This window comes from Watersipora subatra, chromosome 8 (genome assembly GCF_963576615.1).
Source record: "Watersipora subatra chromosome 8, tzWatSuba1.1, whole genome shotgun sequence".
Lineage (NCBI taxonomy): Eukaryota > Metazoa > Bryozoa > Gymnolaemata > Cheilostomatida > Watersiporidae > Watersipora > Watersipora subatra.
Genome location: NC_088715.1, coordinates 19738871 through 19751186, shown reverse-complemented (window position 1 = coordinate 19751186; position 12316 = coordinate 19738871). Strand labels below are relative to the sequence as shown.

The window sequence follows — 12316 nt, the reverse complement described above, 5'->3', positions numbered from 1 at the left end:
GTCTAGAAAAAGTGAAAAAAGATCAATTTAAGTTACCATTGAAGGTGTATGCTCATCTTAACTTGACGTGAAATTACCGGAATCATGAACAATAAACCAAGTGAAAGCGATAAGACACAAGTTTTCAATGCAAACCAATAACGTCGCAATTACTGTGCAGTCATTAAAATTATGTTTAGCTTTTTCCCATTGGAAGGACCAAATGTTGAGTTCGGGATGGTCTTGGAATGTATTATGCAATTCGCCTCTATTAGACAGTTCATATAATGTAAAATCCCTATAACGTAAACGTTCTCGGAACATAATTATTATTTACGATGTGGGAGCGTCTACTGTACAGTACACATAGGATTTATTTTAAACTACTAGTTATGCATATGACGAGAAATTATTATCTCTGCTACATGGGAACAAAACCTGGCAAGAATAATTTTTTTGTGCTAACTGAGCATTAATGCCAGTTTCAAATTAATTTCTAGAAACATTTCGTTTTCTTCATTTGAACAAGTTTTTTGTTGATATAAGGAGTTGCCTGCTCAGACAAAGGAGTGGTTAAGATGGTTTTACTCGTGCATTTGCATACCTAGATAAACATTTGCAGATAATTATATAAATTTGCTGATAATACGTTGAATATTTGCAGATAATAGGTAGATAAACATTTGCAGATAAACATTTGTATTTGCAGAAGAGCCTGCTGTAGGCATATCTGGATAAGCGAGGTGAGACATTGGTGACACCGCAACATGTCTTTGCCTGCTGAGTAATTACTACAAAATTATGTGAGGCGGCTTCAAACTATAGCAGACTGACCATGTATATGTGTAGATCGAAGTTTGTTGGTCTGTTTTCCATGTGTCCAGTTATAGCGGTAAAGTTTTATGAACAAAAAATCTGCTTTGCAGACGGTTTAATCTCAGTACCTCCAGGTCTGCAGACCAGAAACTAATCGACTACACTACAATTTCCAATATACCGTAACGATGAATGATTGTGACGACATTTAGTACATCGGTCAAAATGCTCAATCGTGAAGCATTGAGGTTATTAACTAGCACGGTTGATCACTACATAACATACCTATTATTAAGCTGGTTTCAACACGACTGTTTCAGTAAAGGTTTAGACTAATAGCTTACCAGGTAAATCATTCAAATCTATCATAATTATACATGTTTGTAAATATGTATTGTCTGCCCATCAGGCCAGCATTCATCTAGTACTAATACAATAATCAGCTAAAATAGGACAGGAAACACAAAAGCGAAAGACAGATGAATGTAAGTTAACGCACTCTCAATTAGTATATTTTAGTCAATGATCATAACACTCCACTGTTTAAACTTTACCATGGCGAAACATCTTCTACCAAAACCGATACAAACAACATTTACTACAGGTCCTGCCAGATTTATTAATATCTGAGAAATTATTCAGTGTGGCATGTTATCTACGTACGTAAGGCCAACACTTCTCCACAAACAACTCAGAGGAATGATCTGAGACAGTATTTCTAGCTTATCATTATGATATACAAGAATCACCTGATGCCTTATGCTGCAAGAAGAATCCTTCAGTCCAATCTCTAGATCCAATCAGCTAAAAAACTTGAGTAGTCCGTCAAAATTTTCTGCAAATGTCTGTATATGCGGAGAATCTCCGCAGCATATGCAGTGACTTGATTTGTTTCCCAAAATAAGAGGATTTCCTTCAGGTTCTAGCGCTAGAACAATGCGCTGAATAACCTATCAACAGAGACATAAATGAAATTAAAAATGTAAAAGCGATTACTCTACAACGAACTCACCCTTCAGCGAGTTAAAAAATGAAATTAATTGAATCAATACGTAAGATGGTAAAATGACAAATGAGCAGAAGATGCAGGACAAATTCAGATGTGTCAAGGTAGCACCGAGACCATATGAGATGAGCCAGCGCAGAACGAAAAGATGGGGGTGTGAATAAATGTAATCAGTAATGATGTAGGATAGGTCAATAGGATACAGAAACAGGAGAGATAGCCAAAACTGGATGACAAAAACGGTGTGTTAGTTATCATCATATCAGAGACAATAGTGAGATAAGTCAATATGATAGAACACAATGCGTAACACAATGCACGATGAGCACATATGGTACAGAAAAATGTGAAATGGTTTAATACATTTTGAGTAAATATGATATGAGACAATGTTAATTGAATCAGTGCTAATCATGCTTTGAGAATATGTCTTTTGCTACACCTTACCACACATGGAAGCCTGTAAAACCACAAAGATTTATTCTTCCATAAACGCTTTATTTACCTTTAATTGTTGAAGAATGACTCCTTTAAAATAACTTGCTGAATCATGTGATCATTCGGAACATATGAAAAATCTAGAATTCTTTTAAAGACATTTCTAAATGTATTTTTGGAAGTTTAACAGAGATTTTCCAAAACGCTGTATATATTGGTGACCCAATTCTTGAAGTTGGCCAGAGTAAAACAAATCTATAAGGTGATCGATGCCAACCTAATAATGATAGGCCTGTGTCTTTAACACATATTCCATGCAAACTTTTAGAACACAAAACTGCCAGACGCATTAACTCCTTCCTCAACCAGCAAAATATTTAAACAGATTCTCAACATAGTTTCATGAGTGAAGATCTTGCAAAACTCAACTACTGTATACTTTCATCGATTTGGTGGTAAATAGAGAAATAGATTTAGTAATTGACATTATCTTTTACTTTTTTTAAGTTTTTGATTCTATTAAGCATAAAAAACTTTTATTCGAACTAGACAGGCTTGGCATTAATCTCAGATTGTACTCTGAGTTAAAAGCATTTTGTTAAACCAAAAACAAATACAGTCATACCTTGACATATGAGTGCCTCAACCTAGGAAAAAATTGAGACACAAGTGAAATTTTGAGCAAGTTTCCACTTTGAAACACATTAAAACTTTGAGATATGAGCCATTTTTTGATAGCCACTAAATGGTCAAGTATCTGAGAGACCATCTTTGAATAGCAACACCCCTCTGTCTTTCTCGTCAAATCAGTTTGGAGAAAACTTTTTTAAATATGCTTGCTCAAAGCTACAGTGGAAGTGAAGCAAAAAGCACCAAGCCGGAAAAGACCATAGAAAATTATAATGAAGAGAAAATTAGAGTTGAGTTTACTGAAAGATTGGAACTTAACTTTAGGTGCATGTTTAGTAGGATAAATTTATTTAATTAAATTCAAAGTTTATGTTATGTAGCATCCCAAAAATCTAGTATACCTCATACATTGCGATCAAGTCCCTCTCACACAGCCATTAGTCTAAAAGGCACAAACTTCTTACAGTACTGTACATAGTAATGCTACATTTTATGACAGATCAAAACCACTAAATAGGTATTTATTAATTTATGTAGGCAGTGAATTACAACAATTAAAAACATGTTTTCCATAACAAAATCCTGTGTTAGGCAATTTTTTCATCGTATTGGAATGGATTTATTTATATTCAGTTATTTTATAGGGGAAACAGTGCTTTGAGAAAAGAGAATTTTGACATACGAGCTCAGTCGTAAAACACAATAAGCACATTTGTCGAGGTATGACTAGAGTTTGTTGATAGCCTGGTGTCAGACTTTTCCAGCATATCAGATTTCCTCAGAAATGTTAAGTTTTCGGTCTGTTACTTTTCCGGATCAATGGGAATGACTTACCTTCAAATGTCACTTCAGAATGTTCCTTGCTTGCTGATGCCGCTTCGTTGCATCATACAATAAAAATGCTCATATCTTGCAAGAAGATCTGGACAAACTTCAGTTTTGGCCTTTACCTGGCAGCTATCATTCTACCCTTCCAAGTGCTCTGTCCTACCAGTTGGTTAAACGGCTTCTGTATGGGAGTTCTTTCTTAATAGTAAACTAAAAAATGTAAACCATTGTCCATATTTGGGCACAGAGCTTGCTAGTCACCTTAAATGGAATAAACATCTAGATAATATATTATTGAAGGCAAGCAGGATGCTGATGGCAAGCAGAAGCACGTCGAGCAGCCAAGCTTTCCAGGAGTGCTCCAGAAAGAAAGTCCAGCATGATCCGGTAAGTCATATGCCAATAAGGCTCAACAGCGAGGGAACATTTCAATAAATGTAATTGTATCGCAAATACTGATGCTGCTTCATATAAAGTTTTGCTTTCTAGCTTTGTTACTTAAAAATTTAAATGAAACTATAAAAAGCGCCAAGTAAATGCCTGTGCTAAGACATGTTCAGTGAATGTTCAGTAAAAACTGATATGTGTGATATTACATGCAATGATCATGAACAAAGATAGCACAATCTGTGAAAACAAAGCAAAAGCACTATAAGAATTGGCAAACGCTATAAGAAACTATAGGAGACACTATAAGAAACTATAGGAAACACTATAAGAAACTATGGGAAACACTATAAGAACATAAAACAAGGACAATAGCTGTTTCGTAATATTTCGCTGTATAATATTTTGATGATCAGCACGTGAGATGAGTACCAAAAAAAGTTGTAAGGTGTATCTGGAGAGAGCAACCATTTACACATGAAATCTGATATGCTTGTAGTTACAGCCAATGTTAGCAACATTTTAATTACGTTAATTATATTACGTGCCCAATGTAATACTTTTAATCAATGTCAGTAATGGTTGCTAAATAAAAAGTGAATGTTTGTTTGTAAACTGCTTAGCTTGAAACCAAATTTTGGTGAGTGAAGTTGTTACATACAATAACTTCACGTTTGCATTGAATATCGGCTACAAGAAGCCTGACAGAAACTTGAACCCTTTAAACAAATGATGACAGATACTGCGCGAAGGTTGGTAAAGAAGCAACTTTTCACATGCATTCAATGTCACACAGGTTTGCTACCGGTCAGAAATGAGGTCCCTAAACATAAATCATGTTAGACGAGAAGTTAAAAGATTTTCAACAAGCAGCTCAATCATTGGATGACTCTTTCAACTTGCTGACGCCAGAGACTGCATTTGCTGCCATGAAAATTCTAATGTACCATGTATGTTCATAAATGAATCCCACATTGTCATTGTGCATGCGTGATGGTTAGTCACTGTAAACGTTCCAAGTTTGTACATTTTTGGCCAATTTCATCCAGACTTTGCATACATATGAACTGTGCTTTCCGTCAGATTGCCAAAAAGATTTGTCTTCAAGGTTCCCTCTGGTTTCTGAGAATCAGCTTCCTAAACAGCCATCCGATTAGAAACTCAAAAATGGGCTTTGTCATCCATTAATGCCAATTGCCATTAATGAATTTATACTTTCATGAAGGCGTGGAGCAACTTGCCTTAAAATCTATACAAGTGCTGCTAGCTTTCTGATTGGTCCTTAATGACGGGCTTAATGGTAATGCTTACTAACAGTTGAAACCTAATTTATAAATGAAGTGTTAGTGATAATAACATTGTGATTACAAAAAATAAATAAATAAAAATAAGTTTTTTTAAGATTAATACATGAATACTGACTAAAATGTGACTGTCTTCAGCAGCAGGAATTATTTTGTAGTGAAACAAATGTGAACAAAACCTTCTTGTCATCATATGGTAGCTGAGAGAGAGAGAGGGCTGACTAAGCTCTTTTCAGCCCGCTGGTTCATCTCCAAAGAAGGCGACAATGGCCAAGTTAGCAGCAGAGCCTTAGCAAACAAGTGAATGTTTGTGCCACTTGCTTAGAAGCCGCAGCGTGTAAAAGCAGTACTCTGCTAAAAAATTGTTTCGACTCTAGTATCGACAAGTTATGCAGTGCAGAAAAAGAGTTGAGATCAAATGACGCTGTGGAGGGTGGACAGCCAGAGAATGTTCGTTCTATGAAAAACAACGATCCGATTGCAGTTGGACAAGCAAACGATACAAATATCTTTGATCTGAAAATGTTAATTTTTGTTTCTGCATGTATTAAAAGTATGCCTTGTTTATGTCACTTGTTCATGAATACATTTATGTAGCATTCGATCAATTATTATCACATAACTTACAAATTTGCAAATTTATATTACATTGTTTTATAGCATCCTTTGCGGAAATCTGATCTAAAAATGGATCGACGCTCGTAACTCTTCTATTGCGCATAAAAAACTACTTTTGGCTGCAAACTGTAGCAAACATATCAATGAGTGCAATCAGCTTTTATGCAACATTGGTAAATATTGATATAAACTAAAAATATCTCTTCAAATTTAGAATAAAGTAAAAATTGAAAGCTTCACTAAATTACAAATCAGGACACAGACTATAATACCATCGCAGATTAATTGCAAGCAATAGATATCAACTGGAAGAGATAATTCTCGGCGCCTCAATGCATAATTATTAGGAGATCTTGGACAAGTTGGGGGTAAATTAGTACATTTATTACATCCAAAAAGGTTAATATCGCTCTACCGGACAGAGAGGGCAAAATATAGTCGACATTCGTTTTGCCTGTAAAAGGGCAAATCTTATCTTCCCAATGTTCTGATGAGCCATTTGAAAAATACAATGATAGCCTTTATTTGAATACCACCTCTAGTTGACCGCCACTATAAAAAGGGTTGAAAAATAGAGCGTCAAGGCGTTCAATTAGAGGTTTAGGTATATTTTTATGTAGCTTAGCTAACGCTCATGTACAGATTAAGACATTTCGTGACTTCGTTGTTCAGTTTACCTATTTATGTTTACCCCAGTGTCATGCTAGCAGGGTGCTAAGTCAAATTCATGCCATACAACCTACAACAAGCCGCATGTTATATCAAAATTCATAGAAGATTTCCATTCAAATGCACATTTCTGGTTGGTGCTCCGCTTCATTACAGAAAGTGTTGACTATAGTACACTCTGCTGGTTTTAGCAGAGAATGATATGGATTAATATAAACAATAAAATATGTCCTTACTAGCAGAATGCTCGGCGTCGCACAGGTATTGAAAATCAGCTTATATACAATGAGAGGTAATGTAGTTGCCTGCCACTTGTCATTAGCCTGGCACATTACCAATGGCTAACTGGAGTAAGCTTACTAATAAGAGCCGTGAGAGCAAGCATAAAATTATGCTCATAACGGAGAACGGATCATTCTCATAACGGAGAACGGTAGCGTATTTACACCCAGATGGCGACATATATCCCCAATGAATCTATCAATATGCGTAGCTTAATTGGTAAGATATTTGCCTATTAAATGGGAAGCTCCGAGATCAAATCTTCCGCAATACGGATCTTTCATTCTAATAGTTTAATAGTTATAGCTGGACAAACCGAAGTACACACACACACACAAAACTTTGAGATTTATATATATAGATTTATTCTGTTTTGTGTGTGTGCGTGTGTCCACCATTAGATGTGTATAATAAAACTACCTCTTGAATAATCATGTGTTGAGGGTCGACCTGTTTTCTACTAACTACAAATCATCGTAACCCTTATATAACTAGCAACTGGAGATAGTTGACACATCTCCTTTACCGTTTTGATTTTGCCGAAACCTGCCTGCTAAGGTACAAAGACTTCTGTACATATGATTAAGCTCATTCTTGTGTAAAATTCAGTACAATACAAACTACAACCTTCTATGGATATTATTATGACTAGCTAGCAATTGTCTGCAGTGAACCAGCATTCATTGCACCAGCATGCATCATCTTTAATAAGTGACAAAGTTGACAATCTTCTAGACTACACCATCTTGGCTTGTTCTCTCCAAAGGTTTGGATTGCCACCTTGCAGCAGCAAAACAGTTGTGTCCCTCTGGCCATTTCCACTTGTGAAGACCAAAAACAAGTGGTATTTTTTCTTTAAAACCAGCAATAAGTTTGGAGTTACGTCTCCTTTGAACAGAAGTTGAAGAAGCGGCACATCTCTCTTAAAGAACATAAATTACATCATTTTTATTACATAGTTCAAAATATCAGAGTCTTGGCTTTCGAATGAGCCTATATTCAATACACAAAGAATGAAAGAACTATGAAAAACGGTGTCAAAGGTATGTTCTGCAATAAAAAACCCTTGGTTGCGGTTTCCACATGTGATGTCATAATTATTATTTAGCCTTAGGTAGTCGATCCTTTTGCTGCCATTGAGGCTGCGCTTTTCCGTGACAACCGGTGCCGTTAAACCCAGAGAGCGCTAACAGTAAACTAGGATTCTTGATAATCAACAATACCCGGGGATCGACCAATACAAACACATGTTCTGGGTTAATTAATTATGCTTCAATAAATATACTGTCGTTGATAAAGGTAACTAGAAATTCCACTGTCATACAGCCCACGACCAAAGTGATATTGGAAAAAAAGGGTACAGATGATTGAAAAATGCAATATTAGCAGTCAAATGGCACTGCAGTGCAATAGGATAACTGCAATGGTAGCTGTAATGTACTGGGTGTGGGTGTTATTATATACAACAAATAGCAATAATGAAAGGAAACGATTGTATGTTCATATCTCTCCCCTGCAATAAGAGAAATGCAATATTGGCCAATATTAGAAGTAAAATGCACTGATATTATTATTAGAATAACCAATATTATTAATATAGTAATAATATAAACCCAATGCACAATTTTGTTTACATTTCAAAACGTCATAGCTAGCAATATCAAGAAGTTGTGATATTTATATAGATTATAGATTTTTAGAAAATCTGTACTGCGTAGTCATTGATCTGTAGTCATCCAAACTTATAATTAAATATTGTAATAACCTCATAAGAATCGTTAGAAAAAAATATCATCGTCATTTCCTTTACTTACACTGCGCTGGACATCAGTTAGAATACCAAAGTACTCATAAGTGTCTAAAATGTCAGTTACTTTGAAATCGGCAAAAATGAAACGATTTTAGTACTCCTATGTTAATTACCTTCGGAAATTCGACAATGCTATAGACTGGTGAAATGTGCACATTATTTTTTCGTGAAATGTGCATGACTTAATCGTTCTATTCTTCGTCGCTCGGCGTTTCAATTTTCAGTCTCACTTTTCAAAGCCTCACTTTGATAAAAGTGAGGCTTAGCAAGTTTTAATAATGATTTTCGGCCAAATAAATCTGTCTATTTGTGTATAATCCGTTCAGATGGGTAAGTTTTAAGAGACTGTCGACAATTTACAAAGACTTGGTAACATATTTAAATAGGCTTATATATGTTTTGTATCGTTATTATACTTTAATGACTCTACAAAACGATGGTTAAATTTGTTGATGAGATTTCGAGACGAGTGTTTGAGACGTTGTTGATGAATAATTTTCCTAAGTTGTGTGCACATGCATTTATCATAAAAACTCTCAAACTTTGCTCCCGCTCATTTGGTTGTGGGATGAAATCACATCGATTAAATTGTGACCTGCAGTTGCGTAGCCCTAGGACTATATGTCAATCGCATTTTCGGGAGATCACGCAATGCTTGAAATTAATTAGTCTCAGTCGTGCCCTCAACATCACAATAAAAAGACAATGTTAGTGCATAATATCATCGGGAAAACATAGTATGGTGCTTGAAATCTGAGCTATTTATCATAGAAATAATCTGTACATGGAAAGCTAATGACACTGAATCCTTTGCCATCTTCATTGGTTCTCTGGAGTTGCCCTACCTTCGCCTGCCACAAGCGTAATTATCGTAGTTGATAAATATAAGCGCTAAGCAATAAATATAAGTGGTAAGAGCTGCACACAATGCCGAATATGAAAATGTGACGTCACAATTTCCTAGCCTATACCATTGAAGATTTCTGCGGTAGAGCTCTGGGGAAATCCTATAAACACCAACAATGTCTGTCTCACCATGTCAAACAATGGCTCATTCGAAAGCCAAGACTCTGATGTATTGAAATATATGATAAAAAATTATTAAATTTATGTGCTTTAACATGCTACCCAAAATACACTTCATGAACAGAAAGTTGTCTTTAACTCTTCCCAGGCCTGCCAACCCAAGAGTGGGGCAATGCGTGAGATTTAGTTTTGGGGCAATTGATGCATCAATGATAGTATACATAAATTTGTGGAAATTGGGGCAAATATCTAACGCATTTCCATTTGCTTTTTGGGGTGAGTGCGTGAGTCTCACGCCCAATGCGTGAGAGTTTGCAGGTATGACTCTTCCGGTTTCGTTTAGCAGATGATTGTATAGTGAGCATTGAATACAGCGCATTCTGTTGGTTCCAACAAAATATCATGAGTTAGTATCCACTCCATTCTGTTGGTTGCAGTAGGCTGTATCACAAAACGCGTTGGATTGACGCACACCGTTGGCTTGAGCAAAACATAGTTATGTGGTGAAAGAGTGGGCTCAAAAGTAAGCTGCCCTCTGCTCCACGCTCCAGAGAATCGTTTCAAAAGCAAAGATTGTTTATCGATTATTACATGTACGAGATAGCATATCTCATTTATAGTTCGGCACAATGCAAACTATTTTAGTCTAAATGCGTCTGCATCCCTCTTTATGTACGAAAAACTGATTATTAACTCTAATGCATGTACAGACAGTAAAAATTACCTGTTTATTTCTGAGTCTCAATGTAAAAGATTTGGACAAAAGTAATATTTAAGCACTTTTAATACTTTGCAGCAAACGCTACATTTTTCCCAGAATGTCGAGAAACTTAGTAATGATGAAACTTCATTTTTACGTATTTCAATATTTCGGTCATCGACATCGGGTGGAATTTGACAAACACGTGTCGCCTAAACCACTCGTTTGCCACATTTCGCCATTTTACAAAATCCTTCGCGCCTAAGCACAAGTTTAGTAAAACGCGTGACACATGTAAAATTGCGTGACGCTGCGTGATGGCTCAAATCATGCCAGATCGTCATAAAATTGCTCCCAATCAAACCTGCCAACTCTCACGCAATGGGCGTGAGACTCACGCAATCACCCCAAAGAAAAAATGAAAATGCGGGAAATTTTTGCCCCAATTTCCACAATTTCATATACACTATCCTTGATACGTCAATTGTCCCAAAACCAAATCTCGAGCATTGCCCCACTCTTGGGTTGGCAGGTCTGCTCCCAATGACTTACCAAATGCATTTTAAGTAGGATATCTCATCAAGCCAGTGATTTTCTCTCCAAGTTCAAATTATTTTCAAGCTAATAAATGGTAGAAGTTTTTTTTTCAAGCAGGTGTGAATCCCGGTGTGGATACTCTGCAAGAAACACCCACCTGGCTAGGCCCAGACTTGGATATTGTACCTCCAATCACCTGGTTGGTCAATTTGAAATACACCCCTTAAACAATGAGAGTTCCCTAAGGAGCGCCAGATTTCACTCTCCGCTAAACGTCCAATATGATTCATAAGCTATAAAAATAATTTTCACTAGGCTTATAGCGTATGTATCCCCTATGTATCTAGGGGAACGCCTAATCAGGCCAATCAATGTGTGAAATTGTTCAGTAAAACTTAGTAAAATTTATTTGGGGTTCATAACAGTCATAACAGCCATCTATAATATGCTTATAATTATCTGTTGATGACATATCCACATAAATCAGCCTGCTGGTGAATTTAGCTTGTTTCTGACCTAAAAATCACTATTGAACAGTATGAAGAAAGCGATGAGAAGCATGGGCCCTTTCACTGGCTTAGCTGTGGAAACCCCCTAAAGTAGCAAATTTACTGACAGTGCCCCATGGTCTTAAAACGCCCTAAAACGGGATTTTGGGTCGAGCCTAATGGGCCTTTTTGGGGGTAATCAACCCTGGGGTGTGAATATGACTCCAGAGAATTTTAGCAAGGCTTAATACATTTTGGACCAATTTTGACCCTCACACATTACCCTTGACCCCTCATGACCCTTCACACATTTTTCTAGTTTGAGAAAACCACAGCAAACTAGAAAAATATGTGAAGGGTCACGAGAGGTCAAGGGTAATGTGTGAGGGTCAAAATTGGTCCAAAATGTATTAAAACTAGCCAATAACACTTTACAATCTATTAGAAATTGTCAATAGTCATATTCACACATGCTGACTTGACGAATTGAACAAATAAAATGCTTGTAAAGTAACATGAAAAAATATAATACGCAAGATTAACCAGAAAGTTGACTGGTAACTTTATACCAGCGTTATATCGTTATATTAATAATCTCATATTCGTTATATTGAATGATAGTATATTGTTGTGAAAGACAGCGATGACTAGCCACTTGAAAGTGGCTTCTGCATACAAGTTGTCTTACACTGAATGAGTAATAGCTCTCATGCATAACTCTAATTGTTACAAGCAAGGTGACTTGTGAATGAGTATAGTTCTTTATTACACAAGCTCTATAAGCATGACAAGATGGAG

General features: G+C 36.2%; 1 protein-coding gene across 1 annotated transcript in view; it reads right to left on the bottom strand.

Annotated features, from left to right (window-relative positions):
• Positions 1-10643, bottom strand: part of LOC137401493 (uncharacterized) — a 54074-nt gene extending 43431 nt beyond the window's left edge. The window contains exons 1-3 of the mRNA XM_068087870.1: positions 10518-10643; positions 3704-3907; positions 1545-1745 (exon numbers count right to left, since the gene is read on the bottom strand). The gene's annotated coding sequence lies outside the window, so the exon portion shown is untranslated. The remainder of the gene's footprint in view (positions 1-1544; positions 1746-3703; positions 3908-10517) is intronic.
• Positions 10644-12316: the final 1673 nt, after the last annotated feature.